At 42.6% G+C, this 17,471-nt stretch overlaps 5 non-coding genes and 3 pseudogenes across 5 annotated transcripts; 3 read left to right on the top strand and 5 right to left on the bottom strand.

Moving 5' to 3' along the window:
* Positions 1 to 8,094: 8,094 nt before the first annotated feature.
* Positions 8,095 to 8,273, bottom strand: LOC134988898 (U1 spliceosomal RNA; annotated as a pseudogene).
* Positions 8,274 to 10,662: 2,389 nt separating this feature from the next.
* Positions 10,663 to 10,818, top strand: LOC134988901 (U1 spliceosomal RNA). Its single transcript, XR_010194243.1, has one exon. It is a non-coding gene; the product is annotated as a U1 spliceosomal RNA (small nuclear RNA).
* A 674-nt stretch (positions 10,819 to 11,492) lies between these two features.
* Positions 11,493 to 11,656, top strand: LOC134988823 (U1 spliceosomal RNA). Its single transcript, XR_010194192.1, has one exon. It is a non-coding gene; the product is annotated as a U1 spliceosomal RNA (small nuclear RNA).
* A 152-nt stretch (positions 11,657 to 11,808) lies between these two features.
* LOC134988848 (U1 spliceosomal RNA) lies at positions 11,809 to 11,971 on the top strand. The gene has a single exon (XR_010194215.1). It is a non-coding gene; the product is annotated as a U1 spliceosomal RNA (small nuclear RNA).
* A 3,304-nt stretch (positions 11,972 to 15,275) lies between these two features.
* On the bottom strand, positions 15,276 to 15,439 carry LOC134988944 (U1 spliceosomal RNA). The gene has a single exon (XR_010194285.1). It is a non-coding gene; the product is annotated as a U1 spliceosomal RNA (small nuclear RNA).
* A 691-nt stretch (positions 15,440 to 16,130) lies between these two features.
* Positions 16,131 to 16,272, bottom strand: LOC134988854 (U1 spliceosomal RNA; annotated as a pseudogene).
* A 152-nt stretch (positions 16,273 to 16,424) lies between these two features.
* On the bottom strand, positions 16,425 to 16,588 carry LOC134988912 (U1 spliceosomal RNA). Its single transcript, XR_010194255.1, has one exon. It is a non-coding gene; the product is annotated as a U1 spliceosomal RNA (small nuclear RNA).
* A 692-nt stretch (positions 16,589 to 17,280) lies between these two features.
* LOC134988852 (U1 spliceosomal RNA) lies at positions 17,281 to 17,422 on the bottom strand (annotated as a pseudogene).
* Positions 17,423 to 17,471: the final 49 nt, after the last annotated feature.

Raw genomic sequence — 17,471 nt, 5'->3', positions numbered from 1 at the left:
GAAAATCTTTATTTAAGAGTGAAGGTGTTTCTCACAAAATCGTTGCCCCAATGCATCATTGAAATTCAAGCTGGAAAGATGATTTTAATATATCACTTGTACATTTTGTATTGCTCTTCTGGTGACAATGTAGTTTGTTTTTGTCAATTACCATTTTAATAATAGGGTAAAGAAAATTAAGTGGATTTTTGAAAGAAAACAATACTGTCAATATACTATTAAAACAAATTAAAATGGTAAAAGTTATTGTACTTTAAGTAAAAATAAAAGAGCAAAAATATCAATCCCAGTTCTGGATTACTTTAATTAACAAAAAAAATGCATATAGCAGAGGATAGTTTCAATCTGCCTACCTCTGGGTTATGGGCCCAGCATTTTTCCATTGCAGTACTCTGCTGCACATGTAAGTGCAAGAGATCCTGAAGCACTCACTCATCATGGGAAAGTACCAATGTGTTTCTTCGTTGGTTGATGGAAGAAACATCTTACAAAAACTCTCCAGATTATTGACTTTTTAAAGTTTTTCTAGGAAACGTTCTAGATGAATGCTTATTAGCCTTTGTCAGTATGTACATTTGTAAAGTGTCTCTGTGGCGCAATCTGTTAGTGTGTTTGGTTATTAATCAAAGGGTTGGTGGTTCAATCCCACCCAGGGATGTAATTGACCTTGTTATCAGATTTTGGTGATCTTTAAGTAGACAAGTCAAAATTTCAAACCCCCTTCTTATGGTGTAGGGTACCTGGCCTACTCTGATGTAATCAGAGTTAGATTTGAATCAGTGATTTTATAAAAAAAACAGCTAGGAAGCACAATTTAGCAGTGGGTTGCAGAGAAAAAGAAATATGCTGGCAGAAAAATCCAATTGAGTGATTAAACAGCTCTTCATTTTCTGGCTTTATTTTTATGCTAACGAATTTGTTCTCTGAAAAGTGTCCACAAAGCCAAGTATCTGATTAACATATTTGTAGGGATGGTTTTTCACCTATTACTAAATTAAACTTGCTTCATTGGAAAGGCAGCAAGATGCATCCTCATTTCAATATCTACTGAAATAATACAGGTTGACACCAGGAAACATTAACGCCACTGCATCCTTGCTGCTTTCTCATGTGGAAGTCTGTTTAATGTGAAAACAAGGTGATATCTAATTAGCACACAGGTAAGGAATTAAGAAAATCTTTATTTAAAGGTGAAGATGTTTCTCACAAAATCGTTGCCCCAATGCATCATTGAAATTCAAGCTGGAAAGATGATTTTAATATATCACTTGTACATTTTGTATTGCTCTTCTGGTGACAATGTAGTTTGTTTTTGTCAATTACCATTTTAATAATCGGGTAAAGAAAATTAATTGGATTTTTGAAAGAAAACAATACTGTCAATATACTATTAAAACAAATTAAAATGGTAAAAGTTATTGTACTTTAAGTAAAAATAAAAGCTAAAATATCAATCCCAGTTTTGGATTACTTTAATGAACAAAAAAAAAATGCATATAGCAAAGGATAGTTTCAATCTGCCTACCTCTGGGTTATGGGCCCACCATGCTTCCATTGCAGTACTCTGATGCACATGTAAGTGCAAGAGATCCTGAAGCACTCACTGATCATGCGAAAGTAACAATGTGTTTCTTCATTGGTTGCTGGAAGAAACATCTTACAAAAACTCTCCAGATTATTGACTTTTTAAAGTTTTTCTAGGAAACGTTCTAGATGAATGCTTATTAGTCTTTGTCAGTGTGCACTTTTCGCAAAGTGTCTCTGTGGCGCAATCGGTTAGTGTGTTCAGCTATTAATCAAAAGGTTGGTGGTTCAATCCCATCCAGGGACGTAATTGACCTTGTGATCAGATTTTGGTAATATTTAAGTAGACAAGTCAAAATTGCAAACCCTCTCTTATGGTGTAGGGTACCTGGCCTTCTCTGATGTAATCAGAGTTAGATTTGATTAAGTGATTTTATAAAAAAAACAGCTAGGAAGCACAATTTAGCAGTGGGTTGCAAAGAAAAAGAAAAATGCTGGCAGAAAAATCCAATTGAGTGATTAAACAGCTCTTCATTTTCTGGCTTTATTTTTATGATAACGAATTTGTTCTCTGAAAAGTGTCCACAAAGCCAAGTATCTGATTAACATCTTTGTAGGGATGGTTTTTCACCTATTACTAAATTAAACTTGCTTCATTGGAAAGGCAGCAAGATGCATCCTCATTTCAATATCTACGGAAATAATACAGGTTGACACCAGGAAACATTAACGCCACTGCATCTTTGCTGTTTTCTCATGTGGAAGTCTGTTTAATGTGAAAACAAGGTGATATCTAATTAGCACACAGGTAAGGAATTAAGAACATCTTTATTTAAGGGTGAAGATGTTTCTCACAAAATCGTTGCCCCAATGCATCATTGAAATTCAAGCTGGAAAGATGATTTTAATATATCACTTGTACATTTTGTATTGCTCTTCTGGTGACAATGTAGTTTGTTTTTGTCAATTACCATTTTAATAATCGGGTAAAGAAAATTAATAGGATTTTTGAAAGAAAACAATACTATTAAAACAAATTAAAATGGTAAAAGTTATTGTACTTTAAGTAAAAATAAAAGAGCAAAAATATCAATCCCAGTTTTGGATTACTTTAATTAACAAAAAAAATGCATATAGCAGAGGATAGTTTCAATCTGCCTACCTCTGGGTTATGGACCCAGCATGCTTCCATTACAGTACTCTGCTGCACATGTAAGTGCAAGAGATCCTGAAGCACTCACTCATCATGGGAAAGTACCAATGTGTTTCTTCATTGGTTGATGGAAGAAACATCTTACAAAAACTCTCCACATTATTGACTTTTTAAAATGTTTCTAGGAATCATTCTAGATGAATGCTTATTAGCCTTTGTCAGTAAGTACTTTTGCAAAGTGTCGCTGTGGCGCAATCAGTTAGTGTGTAAGGCTATTAACCAAAAGGTTGGTGGATCAATCCCACCCAGGGACTTAATTGACCTTGTTATCAGATTTTGGTGATCTTTAAGTAGACAAGTCAAAATTTCAAACCCACTGTTATGGTGTAGGGTACCTGGCCTTCTCTGATGTTTAGATTTGATTCAGTGATTTTATAAAAACAGCTAGGAAGCACAATTTAGCAGTGGGTTGCAGAGAAAAAGAAATATGCTGGCAGAAAAATCCAATTGAGTGATTAAACAGCTCTTCATTTTCTGGCTTTATTTTTATACTAACAAATTTGTTCTCTGAAAAGTGTCCACAAAGCCAAGTCTCTGATTAACACCTTTGTAGGGATGGTTTTTCACCTATTACTAAATTAAACTTGCTTCATTGGAAAGGCAGCAAGATGCATCCTCATTTCAATGTCTACTGAAATAATACAGGTTGACACCAGGAAACATTAACGCCACTGCATCCTTGCTGCTTTCGCATGTGGAAGTCTGTTTAATGTGAAAACAAGGTGATATCTAATTAGCACACAGGTAAGGAATTAAGAAAATCTTTATTTAAGGGTGAAGATCTTTCTCACAAAATCGTTGCCCCAATGCATCATTGAAATTCAAGCTGGAAAGATGATTTTAATATATCACTTGTACATTTTGTATTGCTCTTCTGGTGACAATGTAGTTTGTTTTTGTCAATTACCATTTTAATAATCGGGTAAAGAAAATTAATTGGATTTTTGAAAGAAAACAATACTGTCAATATACTATTAAAACAAATTAAAATGGTAAAAGTTATTGTACTTTAAGTAAAAATAAAAGAGCAAAAATATCAATCCCAGTTTTGGATTACTTTAATTAACAAAAAAAAATGCATATAGCAGAGGATAGTTTCAATCTGCCTACCTCTGGGTTATGGACCCAGCATGCTTCCATTACAGTACTCTGCTGCACATGTAAGTGCAAGAGATCCTGAAGCACTCACTCATCATGGGAAAGTACCAATGTGTTTCTTCATTGGTTGATGGAAGAAACATCTTACAAAAACTCTCCACATTATTGACTTTTTAAAATGTTTCTAGGAATCGTTCTAGATGAATGCTTATTAGCCTTTGTCAGTATGTTCTTTTGCAAAGTGTCGTTTTGGCGCAATCAGTTAGTGTGTAAGGCTATTAACCAAAAGGTTGGTGGTTCAATCCCACCCAGGGACTTAATTGACCTTGTTATCAGATTTTGGTGATCTTTAAGTAGACAAGTCAAAATTTCAAACCCCCTGTTATGGTGTAGGGTACCTGGCCTTCTCTAATGTAATCAGAGTTAGATTTGATTCAGTGATTTTATAAAAACAGCTAGGAAGAACAATTTAGCAGTGGGTTGCAGAGAAAAAGAAATATGCTGGCAGAAAAATCCAATTGAGTGATTAAACAGCTCTTCATTTTCTGGCTTTATTTTTATACTAACAAATGTGTTCACTGAAAAGTGTCCACAAAGCCAAGTCTCTGATTAACACCTTTGTAGGGATGGTTTTTCACCTATTACTAAATTAAACTTGCTTCATTGGAAAGGCAGCAAGATGCATCTTCATTTCAATGTCTACTGAAATAATACAGGTTGACACCAGGAAACATTAACGCCACTGCATCCTTGCTGCTTTCGCATGTGGAAGTCTGTTTAATGTGAAAACAAGGTGATATCTAATTAGCACACAGGTAAGGAATTAAGAAAATCTTTATTTAAGGGTGAAGATGTTTCTCACAAAATCGTTGCCCCAATGCATCATTGAAATTCAAGCTGGAAAGATGATTTTAATATATCACTTGTACATTTTGTATTGCTCTTCTGGTGACAATGTAGTTTGTTTTTGTCAATTACCATTTTAATAATCGGGTAAAGAAAATTAAGTGGATTTTTGAAAGAAAACAATACTGTCAATATACTATTAAAACAAATTAAAATGGTAAAAGTTATTGTACTTTAAGTAAAAATAAAAGAGCAAAAATATCAATCCCAGTTTTGGATTACTTTAATTAACAAAAAAAAATGCATATAGCAGAGGATAGTTTCAATCTGCCTACCTCTGGGTTATGGACCCAGCATGCTTCCATTACAGTACTCTGCTGCACATGTAAGTGCAAGAGGTCCTGAAGCACTCACTTATCATGGGAAAGTACCAATGTGTTTCTTCATTGGTTGATGGAAGAAACATCTTACAAAAACTCTCCACATAATTGACTTTTTAAAATGTTTCTAGGAAACGTTCTAGATGAATGCTTATTAGCCTTTGTCAGTATGTACTTTTGCTAAGTGTAGCTGTGGCGCAATCAGTTAGTGTGTAAGGCTATTAACCAAAAGGTTGGTTGTTTAATCCCACCCAGGGATTTAATTGACCTTGTTATCAGATTTTGGTGATCTTTAAGTAGACAAGTCAAAATTTCAAACCCCCTGTTATGGTGTAGGGTATCTGGCCTTCTCTGATGTAATCAGAGTTAGATTTGATTCAGTGATTTTATAAAAACAGCTAGGAAGCACAATTTGGCAGTGGGTTGCAGAGAAAAAGAAATATGCTGGCAGAAAAATCCAATTGAGTGATTAAACAGCTCTTCATTTTCTGGCTTTATTTTTATGCTAACTAATTTGTTCTCTGAAAAGTGTCCACAAAGCCAAGTATCTGATTAACATATTTGTAGGGATGGTTTTTCACCTATTACTAAATTAAACTTGCTTCATTGGAAAGGCAGCAAGATGCATCCTCATTTCAATATCTACTGAAATAATACAGGTTGACACCAGGAAACATTAACGCCACTGCATCCTTGCTGCTTTCTCATGTGGAAGTCTGTTTAATGTGAAAACAAGGTGATATCTAATTAGCACACAGGTAAGGAATTAAGAAAATCTTTATTTAAGGGTGAAGATGTTTCTCACAAAATCGTTGCCCCAATGCATCATTGAAATTCAAGCTGGAAAGATGATTTTAATATATCACTTGTACATTTTGTATTGCTCTTATGGTGACAATGTAGTTTGTTTTTGTCAATTACCATTTTAATAATAGGGTAAAGAAAATTAAGTGGATTTTTGAAAGAAAACAATACTGTCAATATACTATTAAAACAAATTAAAATGGTAAAAGTTATTGTACTTTAAGTAAAAATAAAAGCTAAAATATCAATCCCAGTTTTGGATTACTTTAATGAACAAAAAAAAAATTCATATAGCAAAGGATAGTTTCAATCTGCCTACCTCTGGGTTATGGGCCCAGCATGCTTCCATTGCAGTACTCTGCTGCACATGTAAGTGCAAGAGATCCTGAAGCACTCACTCATCATGCGAAAGTACTAATGTGTTTCTTCATTGGTTGCTGGAAGAAACATCTTACAAAAACTCTCCAGATTATTGACTTTTTAAAGTTTTTCTAGGAAACGTTCTAGATGAATGCTTATTAGTCTTTGTCAGTATGTGCTTTTTGCAAAGTGTCTCTGTGGCGCAATTGGTTAGTGTGTTCAGCTATTTATCAAAAGGTTGGTGGTTCAATCCCACCCAGGGACGTAATTGACCTTGTGATCACATTTTGGTGATATTTAAGTAGACAAGTCAAAATTGCAAACCCCCTCTTATGGTATAGGGTACCTGGCCTTCTCTGATGTAATCAGAGTTAGATTTGATTAAGTGATTTTATAAAAAAAACAGCTAGGAAGCACAATTTAGCAGTGGGTTGCAGAGAAAAGAAAAATGCTGGCAGAAAAATCCAATTGAGTGATTAAACAGCTCTTCATTTTCTGGCTTTATTTTTATGATTACAAATTTGTTCTCTGAAAAGTGTCCACAAAGCCAAGTATCTGATTAACATCTTTGTAGGGATGGTTTTTCACCTATTACTAAATTAAACTTGCTTCATTGGAAAGGCAGCAAGATGCATCCTCATTTCAATATCTACGGAAATAATACAGGTTGACACCAGGAAACATTAACGCCACTGCATCTTTGCTGTTTTCTCATGTGGAAGTCTGTTTAATGTGAAAACAAGGTGATATCTAATTAGCACACAGGTAAGGAATTAAGAAAATCTTTATTTAAGGGTGAAGATGTTTCTCACAAAATCGTTGCCCCAATGCATCATTGAAATTCAAGCTGGAAAGATGATTTTAATATATCACTTGTACATTTTGTATTGCTCTTCTGGTGACAATGTAGTTTGTTTTTGTCAATTACCATTTTAATAATCGGGTAAAGAAAATTAATTGGATTTTTGAAAGAAAACAATACTGTCAATATACTATTAAAACAAATTAAAATGGTAAAAGTTATTGTACTTTAAGTAAAAATAAAAGAGCAAAAATATCAATCCCAGTTTTGGATTACTTTAATTAACAAAAAAAAATGCATATAGCAGAGGATAGTTTCAATATGCCTACCTCTGGGTTATGGACCCAGCATGCTTCCATTACAGTACTCTGCTGCACATGTAAGTGCAAAAGATCCTGAAGCACTCACTCATCATGGGAAAGTACCAATGTGTTTCTTCATTGGTTGATGGAAGAAACATCTTACAAAAACTCTCCACATTATTGACTTTTTAAAATGTTTCTAGGAATCGTTCTAGATGAATGCTTATTAGCCTTTGTCAGTATGTACTTTTGCAAAGTGTCGCTGTGGCGCAATCAGTTAGTGTGTAAGGCTATTAACCAAAAGGTTGGTGGTTCAATCCCACCCAGGGACTTAATTGACCTTGTTATCAGATTTTGGTGATCTTTAAGTAGACAAGTCAAAATTTCAAACCCCCTGTTATGGTGTAGGGTACCTGGCCTTCTCTGATGTAATCAGAGTTAGATTTGATTCAGTGATTTTATAAAAACAGCTAGGAAGCACAATTTAGCAGTGGGTTGCAGAGAAAAAGAAATATGCTGGCAGAAAAATCCAATTGAGTGATTAAACAGCTCTTCATTTTCTGGCTTTATTTTTATGCTAACAAATTTGTGCTCTGAAAAGTGTCCACAAAGCCAAGTATCTGATTAACACCTTTGTAGGGATGGTTTTTCACCTATTATTAAATTAAACTTGCTTCATTGGAAAGGCAGCAAGTGATGTCATCCAAGCATTGGGTCAAAGTTGGCTTCAAACCTCGTCTGCTTATGAAAAGAGAAAAGGGGTATGCAGGGCATGGCGGCCTTTTGCGGTGCTTGGATGACCCCTAGTTCGCATTAAATAATGCAGTCGAGTTTCCCACATTTGGGGAAATCACAGAGGTCAGCATACCCAGAATGCAATGAATGAACCGCACCCTGGGAGAACAGTCTTCATGACCATGGTATCTCCTATGCAAAATAAGTATGATTTGGGATAGGGCTGGGGAGGGCCGCTGCTCAGGCACATCTCTGTCAAGTAAAGGAGATTCAACTGAGGCAGCACAAGGGAACTCTCATCTGGGGACAACAACTGCAGGGAGAACACATATTTTCAGATGAACATGGGAGGGCAGAAGGCTGCCTAATACTGAAGCACCCCCAAACAACAAACCAAATGCAACAACTAGTGCAAGCATTCCTGGGGGAAGGCCTGCAGCAGATGGATTTGCATATGGCGATGTCATCCAAGCAGTGGGTCAAAGTTGGCTTCAACCCTCGTCTGCATATGAAAAGAGAAAAGGGGTGTGCAGGGCATGGCGGCCTTTTGCGGCACTTGGATGACCCCTAGTTCGCATTAAACACCTCCACCCTCCGTCGGTGTGGGGCTCATGTTGGCTATGCCCCAGCCCCTGAAGGATTCAAGCTGATTTCTTGCAGCAGCTGGGCACTGTAACAGCTCCAGAGCTGCTCTGTAAGGCAAGTAAAAGGGTGTGGGCCCTGCAGCACTACCTGTAGTTCGCATTGTGCGAGACCCCTAGTTCGCATTAAACACCCCCACCCTCCTTCGGTGTGGGGCTCATGTTGGCCATGCCCCAGCCCCTGAAGCATTCACGCTGATTTCTTGCAGCAGCTGGGCACTGTAACAGCTCAAGAGCTGCTCTGTAAGGCAAGTAAAAGGGTGTGGGCCCTGCAGCACTACCTGTAGTTTGCATTGTGCATTGGAAGGCACAAAGTAAGCAGACGGGAGGAGAAGTCAGGATAGTGCACAAGGGTATAGACGGGAGGGGCTCAAGAAAAAAGAAGTGGAAACAGACAGCAAACTAGGCTTCCAATGCACAATGCAAACTACAGGTAGTGCTGCAGGGCCCACACCCTTTTACTTGCCTTACAGAGCAGCTCTGGAGCTGTTTAATCACTCAATTGGATTTTTCTGCGAGCATAATTTTTCTCTTACGTCCTAGAGGATGCTGGGGACTCCGTAAGGACCATGGGGGATAGACGGGCTCCGCAGGAGACATGGGCACTTTAAGAAAGACTTTAGATCTGGGTGTGCACTGGCTCATTCTGTCCAGTGCGTCAACAGTGCAGATTTCTTCTTGTTTTTTCTCCCAAATTCTATAACAATGACAGTAAATGTTGTTTCTTTTCAAACAGAACTTTCTTGACCATGCTTCTTTCTTGAAAGATCTGGGAGCACATGGAAAACAGTACAAACCATGCAGTATCACAAGAGCCTTTATTTGATCTTTCATGAAGATAGAGCAGAATTGAGGACACGTCAACAATTTCTGCCGAAGGTGGTTCATCTTTCCACATGGTGCCTTTGGCCACTGACACCTTCGTTGAGTCAAAGTCTCTGGCTGTGGTCAGAACTTTGAAAATTTATGTCACCAGAACGGTTCAGATTAGGAAAACAGAGGCTCTGTTTGTCCTGTATGCTCCCAACAGGATTGGGTGTCCTGCTTCCATGTAGACCATTATGCGCTGGATCTGTGGTAAGATTCAGCATGCTCATTCCACGGCAGGATTGCCGTTACTGAATTAGGTGAAGACCCATTCTACTAGAAAGGTGGGTTCATCCTGGGCAGCTGGTCAGGGAGTCTCGGCATTGCAACTTTGCCGAGCAGCTATTTAGTAAACACTTTTGCTAAGTTTTAAAAGTTTTAGAGTAAAGGAGATTCAACTGAGGCAGAACAAGGGAACTCCCATCTGGGGACAACAACTGCAGTGAGAACACATATTTTCAGATGAATATGGGAGGGCAGAAGGCTGCCTAATACTGAAGCACCCCCAAACGACAAACCAAATGCAACAACTAGTACAAGCATTCCTGGGGGAAGGTCTGCAGAAGACGGATTTGCATACAGTGATGTCATCCAAGCAGTGGGCCAAAGTTGGCTGGAACCCTCATCTGCATATGAAAAGAGAAAAGGGGTATGCAGGGCATGGCGGCCTTTTGCGGCGCTTGGATGACCCTTAGTTCGCATTAAACACCCCCACCCTCCTTCGGTGTGGGGCTCATGTTGGCCATGCCCCAGCCCCTGAAGCATTCAAGCTGATTTCTTGCAGCAGCTTGGCACTGTAACAGCTCCAGAGCTGCTCTGTAAGGCAAGTAAAAGGGTGTGGGCCCTGCAGCACTACCTGTAGTTTGCATTGTGCATTGGAAGGCACAAAGTAAGCAGACAGGAGGAGAAGTCAGGATAGTCCACAAGGGTATAGAAGGGAGGGGCTCAAGAAAAAAGAAGTGGAAACAGACAGCAAACTAGGCTGGAAAGAGACCTGAGACAAAGAGATCTGAATTATATGAGAGCCGACCAGGGGAAACACAAATTATGCAGTCAAGTTTCCCACATTTGGGGAAATCGCAGGGGCAGCACACCCAGGTGAGATACTATAATCAGGACGGTGCTTCTCCCAGGGCAAAGCTCACCCATTGCACTCTGGGTGTGCTGCTCCTACGATTTCCCCAAATGTGGGACACTTGACTGCATAATTTGTGTTTCCTCTGGTCGGCTCTCGTATAATTCAGATCTCTTTGTCTCAGGTCTCTCTCCAGCCTAGTTTGCTGTCTGTTTCCACTTCTTTTTTCTTGAGCCCCTCTCTTCTATACCCTTGTGCACTATCCTGACTTCTCCTCCCGTCTGCTTACTTTGTGCCTTCCAATGCACAATGCAAACTACAGGTAGTGCTGCAGGGCCCACACCCTTTTACTTGCCTTACAGAGCAGCTCTGGAGCTGTTACAGTGCCCAGCTGCTGCAAGAAATCAGCTTGAATGCTTCATGGGATGGGGCATGGCCAACATGAGCCCCACACCAAAGGAGGGTGGGGGTGTTTAATGCGATCTAGGGGTCATCCAAGCACCGCAAAAGGCTGCCATGCCCTGCACGCCCCTTTTCTCTTTTCATATGCAGATGAGAGTTGAAGCCAACTTTGACCCACTGCTTGGATAACATCACCATATGCAAATCCATCTGCTGCAGGCCTTCCCCCAGGAATGCTTGCACTAGTTGTTGCATTTGGTTTGTTGTTTGGGGGTGCTTCAGTATTAGGCAGCCTTCTGCCCTCCCATGTTCATCTGAAAATATGTGTTCTCCCTGCAGTTGTTGTCCCCAGATGAGAGTTCCCTTGTGCTGCCTCAGTTGAATCTCCTTTACTTGACAGAGATGTGCCTGAGCAGCGGCCCTCCCCAGCCCTATCCCAAATCATACTTATTTTGCATAGGAGACACCATGGTCATGAAAATTGTTCACCCAGGGTGAGGTTCATTCATTGCATTCTGGGTATGCTGACCCCTGTGATTTCCCCAAATGTGGGAAACTCGCCTGCATTATTTGTGGTAGTGGGGGACTGTGTTTGTGTTTTCCGCTGGTCAGCTCTGGTAAAAGTCAGATTTCTTTGTCTCAGATCTTCCTCTAGCCTTGTTCTTCTTTCGAGAGTTCCATTGTGCTGCCTCAGTTGGATCTCCTTCACTTGACAGGGGGGTGCCCGAGCAGCGACCCTCCCCAGCTCTAGCCCAACTCCTACTTACCTGCCAGGTGAGATACTATGATCTTGAAGGTGCTTCTCCCAGGGCAAGGCTCACCCATTGCACTCTGGGTGTGCTGCCCCTGCGATTTCCCCAAATGTGGGAAACTTGACTGCATAATTTGTGTTTCCCCTGGTCGACTCTCGTATAATTCAGATCTCTTTGTCTCAGGTCTCTCTCCAGCCTAGTTTGCTGTCTGTTTCCACTTCTCTTTTCTTGAGCCGCTCCCTTCTATGCCCTTGCGCACTATCCTGACTTCTCCCGTCTGCTTACTTTGTGCCTTCCAACGCACAATGCGAACTACAGGTAGTGCTGCAGGGCCCACACCCTTTTATTTGCCTTACAGAGCAGCTCTGGAGCTGTTACAGTGCCCAGCTGCTGCAAGAAATCAGCTTGAATGCTTCAGGGGCTGGGGCATAGCCAACATGAGCCCCACACCGAAGGAGGGTGGAGGTGTTTAATGCGAACTAGGGGTCATCCAAGCGCCGCAAAAGGCCGCCATGCCCTGCATAACCCTTTTCTCTTTTCATATGCAGATGAGGGTTCCAGCCAACTTTGGCCCACTGCTTGGATGACATCACCGTATGCAAATTCGTCTCCTGCAGACCTTCCCCCAGGAATGCTTGTACTAGTTATTGCATATGGTTTGATATTTGATGGTGCTTCAGTATTAGGCAGCCTTCCGCCCTCCCATGTTCATCTGAAAAGATGTGGTCTCCCTGCAGTTGTTGTCCCCAGACGAGAGTTCCCTTGTGCCTCCTCAGTTGAATCTCCTTAACTTGACGGGGGAGGGGCTTGCCCGAGCAGCCACCCTCCCCAGCCCTATCCCAACTCATACTTATTTTGCATATGAGATCTCTATATCATGAAGATTGTTCTCACAGGGTGAGGTTCATCCATTATATTTTAAAATAGGAAGGTTCAAATTACATATTTGAATTGCATCTATGTGCTGGATTCAAATGTCCCCCCCCCCTTCCTTTCTCAATTGTGCCCGTCAGCAGCTATTCTAAGGTTGCTGCCAATGGGTGTGACACATTAATTTCTTCTGTGGGGTACACTGGACTCCACAAGGATTCACATTGGGGTGTAGAGTAGGATCTTGATCTGAGGCACCAACCGGCTCAAAGCTTTTGACTGTTCCCAAGATGCTCAGCGCATTCTCCTCTATAACCCCGCTTCCATGAACAGGGAGCTCAGTTTGTAGTTGGTGCCTTCAGTAGCAGGCCACTTAACAGGGGCCTGCCTCAGGCAGCCTATTCTTAGCTATTAATTTTGACAAGAAAAGAAGAACTTGTTTTATGAGAATCTACAAGGGCTGCAGCAGGCTAGGTCTAATAGACATCTTTACTGCAGCTTCATCACTCCCAGCGGCGCTGTATACTCCCGTGCCCTGGTTGCTGGATCACTGCAGCGGAGGCTCCGGTTTCTTCCTAAGGTCAGTCACACACACACCGCCCTTCCGGATCACGAGGCCGCTGATGAAGGGGAGCGTGGCCGTAGGGGGTGGACCGTGTGCGCACTGGCGTGGACACTGATTACTGGGCAGCCGCTCCACAAGCCACCAGGTACAGTTAAGGAGCACAGGTCTGGGGGTTTTTCTCCCATATTAAACCAATTTTGTACTGCCCACAGCGCATTGTGATAGGTAATAGGGCCTGATTCAGGTTGGGTTGCAATCACAATAAGCGATCCAACTGCAAAAATTGCTAAGAGCATACGCATGTGCCTGCATTTTCTGCGGCACCCCGCAGAGAATGCGATCGCCTCTGCCTGTCAATCGGGGCAGGGGGGGAGAGGTGGGTCAGCAACACTCCATTTCCAAGTCAGGGATGGAGCGGTGCGGGGGTAAGGCTTCAAAATGGGGTCTGCAACGGAGGAGACACAGGGGTCGTGGTCACAGCGGCTGTATGACATCACATTCAGCCGCTGTGATCACAAAAATGGTGGCGGCTTCCTGCGCGCACATACAGTCTGCACCAGCAGAAGGCTACACCATTTTTTATGATCACGCTGAACTGCAGTGCGACTGCAATTACAGCATGGTCAAGAAGGGAGGCGTCATGCTGGGTGGCCATGTCCTGTCACTGTGCAGGAGCCAGCACCGCTCACACACTAGTCCCCGGGTGCAGCCCCCAACCCCCGGGACACCCGGAGCAACAAAATGTAGATTCAGGCCACCAGGCCACGCCCCTACCTATGAAACCATGCCTCCTTTTTACCATTGCGCTGCTTATCTGCGCGCACTGCATTACAATCTCCTTCGCCACCTCTCTGGGTGTCACCAGTGATAGTGACAGCTCTGCCATGCTTGTAGCAGCTGGTCCTAAGATCTACGCCTCAAGCCCTGAGTGTTTGCCCTTGTGACTTGTTGATCATCATAGCGAAGCAGATGCTTACAGAAAACTGCAGGGGCTTAGATTGAAAATAAAAAAAATGATGGGTATAAGGTAGAGAGGAGCGGGTTCGGTTCTCCGAGAACCGAATTCCCCACGAACTCCACGTGGTTTACACTGGTCCGAGGCAGGCTCGGTTGTTCCCGCCTGACTCGGAAAACCTGAACAAGGGAAAATGTCATCATCCCGCTGTCGGATTCTCGCGAGATTCGGATTTCATATAAAGAGCTGCGCGTTGCCGCCATTTTTACTCGTGCATTGAAGAGAGAGTGGAGAGGACGTGGCTATGTTCTCTCAGTGGAAATCTCAATATCAGTGCTCAGTATCAGTGGTTACTTATTGCTGCTCAGTAATACTAGTAGTGTGTCTCTCCTGCTCAGTGTCAGTTCTCAGTAGTATCCTCATCAGTGCTCAGTATCACTGCTCATTGTCTTGTGCTGCATTGTGGTGCTCAGCATACTACAGTACATTACTAATAGTCCAGTGCTGCATCTTGCTGCTCAGTGTCAGTTCTAGTATCCTCATCAGTGCTCACTATCACTGCTCATTACATTGTGGTGTTCTGTATACTACAGTAACATAGTAATATAGTAACATATAGTAATATAGTTTTTGAGGTTGAAAAGAGGCAAATTGCCCATCGTGTTCAACCTGTTTTAAGTTGTGATGATTCTACATACTTGCTGAATAATGTTTTATGACTAGTTAACTACTACAACTCATGTTACCCCCGGATTAACCATGTTGATATTTTAAGTATTATAACCTTGGATAGCTTTTTCATTCAGAAATGTATCCATTCCTTTTTTAAATCCAATTACAGAGTCCACCATTACCACCTTCCCTGGCAGGGAATTCCACATCCTGATTGCCCTAACAGTGAAGATCATAGTATCTCACCTGGCAGGTAAGTAGGAGTTGGGCTAGAGCTGTGGAGGATTGCTGCTTGGACACCCCCTGTCAAGTGAAGGAGATCCAACTGAGGCAGCACAAGGGAACTCTCGAAAGAAGAACAAGGCTAGAGGAAGATCTGAGACAAAGAAATCTGACTTTTACCAGAGCTGACCAGAGGAAAGCACAAACACAGTCCCCCACTACCACAAATAATGCAGTCGAGTTTCCCACATTTGGGGAAATCACAGGGGTCAGCATACCCAGAATGCAATGAATGAACCTCACCCTGGGAGAACAATCTTCATGACCATGGTATCTCCTATGCAAAATAAGTATGATTTGGGATAGGGCTGGGGAGGGCCGCTGCTCAGGCACATCTCTGTCAAGTAAAGGAGATTCAACTGAGGCAGCACAAGGGAACTCTCATCTGGGGACAACAACTGCAGGGAGAACACATATTTTCAGATGAACATGGGAGGGCAGAAGGCTGCCTAAAACTGAAGCACCCCCAAACAACAAACCAAATGCAACTACTAGTGCAAGCATTCCTGGGGGAAGGCCTGCAGCAGATGGATTTGCATATGGTGATGTCATCCAAGCAGTGGGTCAAAGTTGGCTTCAACCCTCGTCTGCATATGAAAAGAAAAAAGGGGTGTGCAGGGCATGGCGGTCTTTTGCGGCGCTTGGATGACCCCTAGTTCGCATTAAACACCTCCACCCTCCTTCGGTGTGGGGCTCATGTTGGCTATGCCCCAGCCCCTGAAGCATTCAAGCTGATTTCTTGCAGCAGCTGGGCACTGTAACAGCTCCAGAGCTGCTCTGTAAAGCAAGTAAAAGGGTGTGGGCCCTGCAGCACTACCTGTAGTTTGCATTGTGCGTTGGAAGGCACAAAGTAAGCAGACGGGAGAAGTCAGGATAGTGCACAAGGGTATAGATGGAGGGGCTCAAGAAAAAAGAAGTTGAAACAGACAGCAAACTAGGCTGGAGAGAGACCTGAGACAAAGAAATCTGAATTATATGAGAGCCGACCAGGGGAAACACAAATTATGCAGTCAAGTTTCCCACATTTGGGGAAATCGCAGGGGCAGCACACCCAGAGTGCAATGGGTGAGCCTTGCCCTGGGAGAAGCATCTTCATGATCATAGTATCTCACCTGGCAGGTAAGTAGGAGTTGGGCTAGAGCTGGGGAGGGTCGCTGCTCGGGCACCCCCCTGTCAAGTGAAGGAGATCCAACTGAGGCAGCACAAGGGAACTCTCGAAAGAAGAACAAGGCTAGAGGAAGATCTGAGACAAAGAAATCTGACTTTTACCAGAGCTGACCAGAGGAAAGCACAAACACAGTCCCCCACTACCACAAATAATGCAGTTGAGTTTCCCACATTTGGGGAAATCACAGGGGTCAGCATACCCAGAATGCAATGAATGAACCTAACCCTGGGAGAACAATCTTCATGACCATGGTATCTCCTATGCAAAATAAGTATGATTTGGGATAGGGCTGGGGAGGGCCGCTGCTCAGGCACATCTCTGTCAAGTAAAAGAGATTCAACTGAGGCAGCACAAGGGAACTCTCATCTGGGGACAACAACTGCAGGGAGAACACATATTTTCAGATGAACATGGGAGGGCAGAAGGCTGCCTAAAACTGAAGCACCCCCAAACAACAAACCAAATGCAACTACTAGTGCAAGCATTCCTGGGGGAAGGCCTGCAGCAGATGGATTTGCATATGGTGATGTCATCCAAGCAGTGGGTCAAAGTTGGCTTCAACCCTCGTCTGCATATGAAAAGAAAAAAGGGGTGTGCAGGGCATGGCGGCCTTTTGCGGCGCTTGGATGACCCCTAGTTCGCATTAAACACCTCCACCCTCCTTCGGTGTGGGGCTCATGTTGGCTATGCCCCAGCCCCTGAAGCATTCAAGCTGATTTCTTGCAGCAGCTGGGCACTGTAACAGCTCCAGAGCTGCTCTGTAAAGCAAGTAAAAGGGTGTGGGCCCTGCAGCACTACCTGTAGTTTGCATTGTGCGTTGGAAGGCACAAAGTAAGCAGACGGGAGAAGTCAGGATAGTGCACAAGGGTATAGAAGGGAGGGGCTCAAGAAAAAAGAAGTGGAAACAGACAGCAAACTAGGCTGGAGAGAGACCTGAGACAAAGAGATCTGAATTATATGAGAGCCGACCAGGGGAAACACAAATTATGCAGTCAAGTTTCCCACATTTGGGGAAATCGCAGGGGCAGCACACCCAGAGTGCAATGGGTGAGCCTTGCCCTGGGAGAAGCATCTTCATGATCATAGTATCTCACCTGGCAGGTAAGTAGGAGTTGGGCTAGAGCTGGGGAGGGTCGCTGCTCGGGCACCCCCCTGTCA

This window comes from Pseudophryne corroboree, unplaced genomic scaffold (genome assembly GCF_028390025.1).
Source record: "Pseudophryne corroboree isolate aPseCor3 unplaced genomic scaffold, aPseCor3.hap2 scaffold_1087, whole genome shotgun sequence".
NCBI classification, from domain to species: domain Eukaryota; kingdom Metazoa; phylum Chordata; class Amphibia; order Anura; family Myobatrachidae; genus Pseudophryne; species Pseudophryne corroboree.
This window is presented reverse-complemented; position numbering and strand designations above follow the sequence as displayed.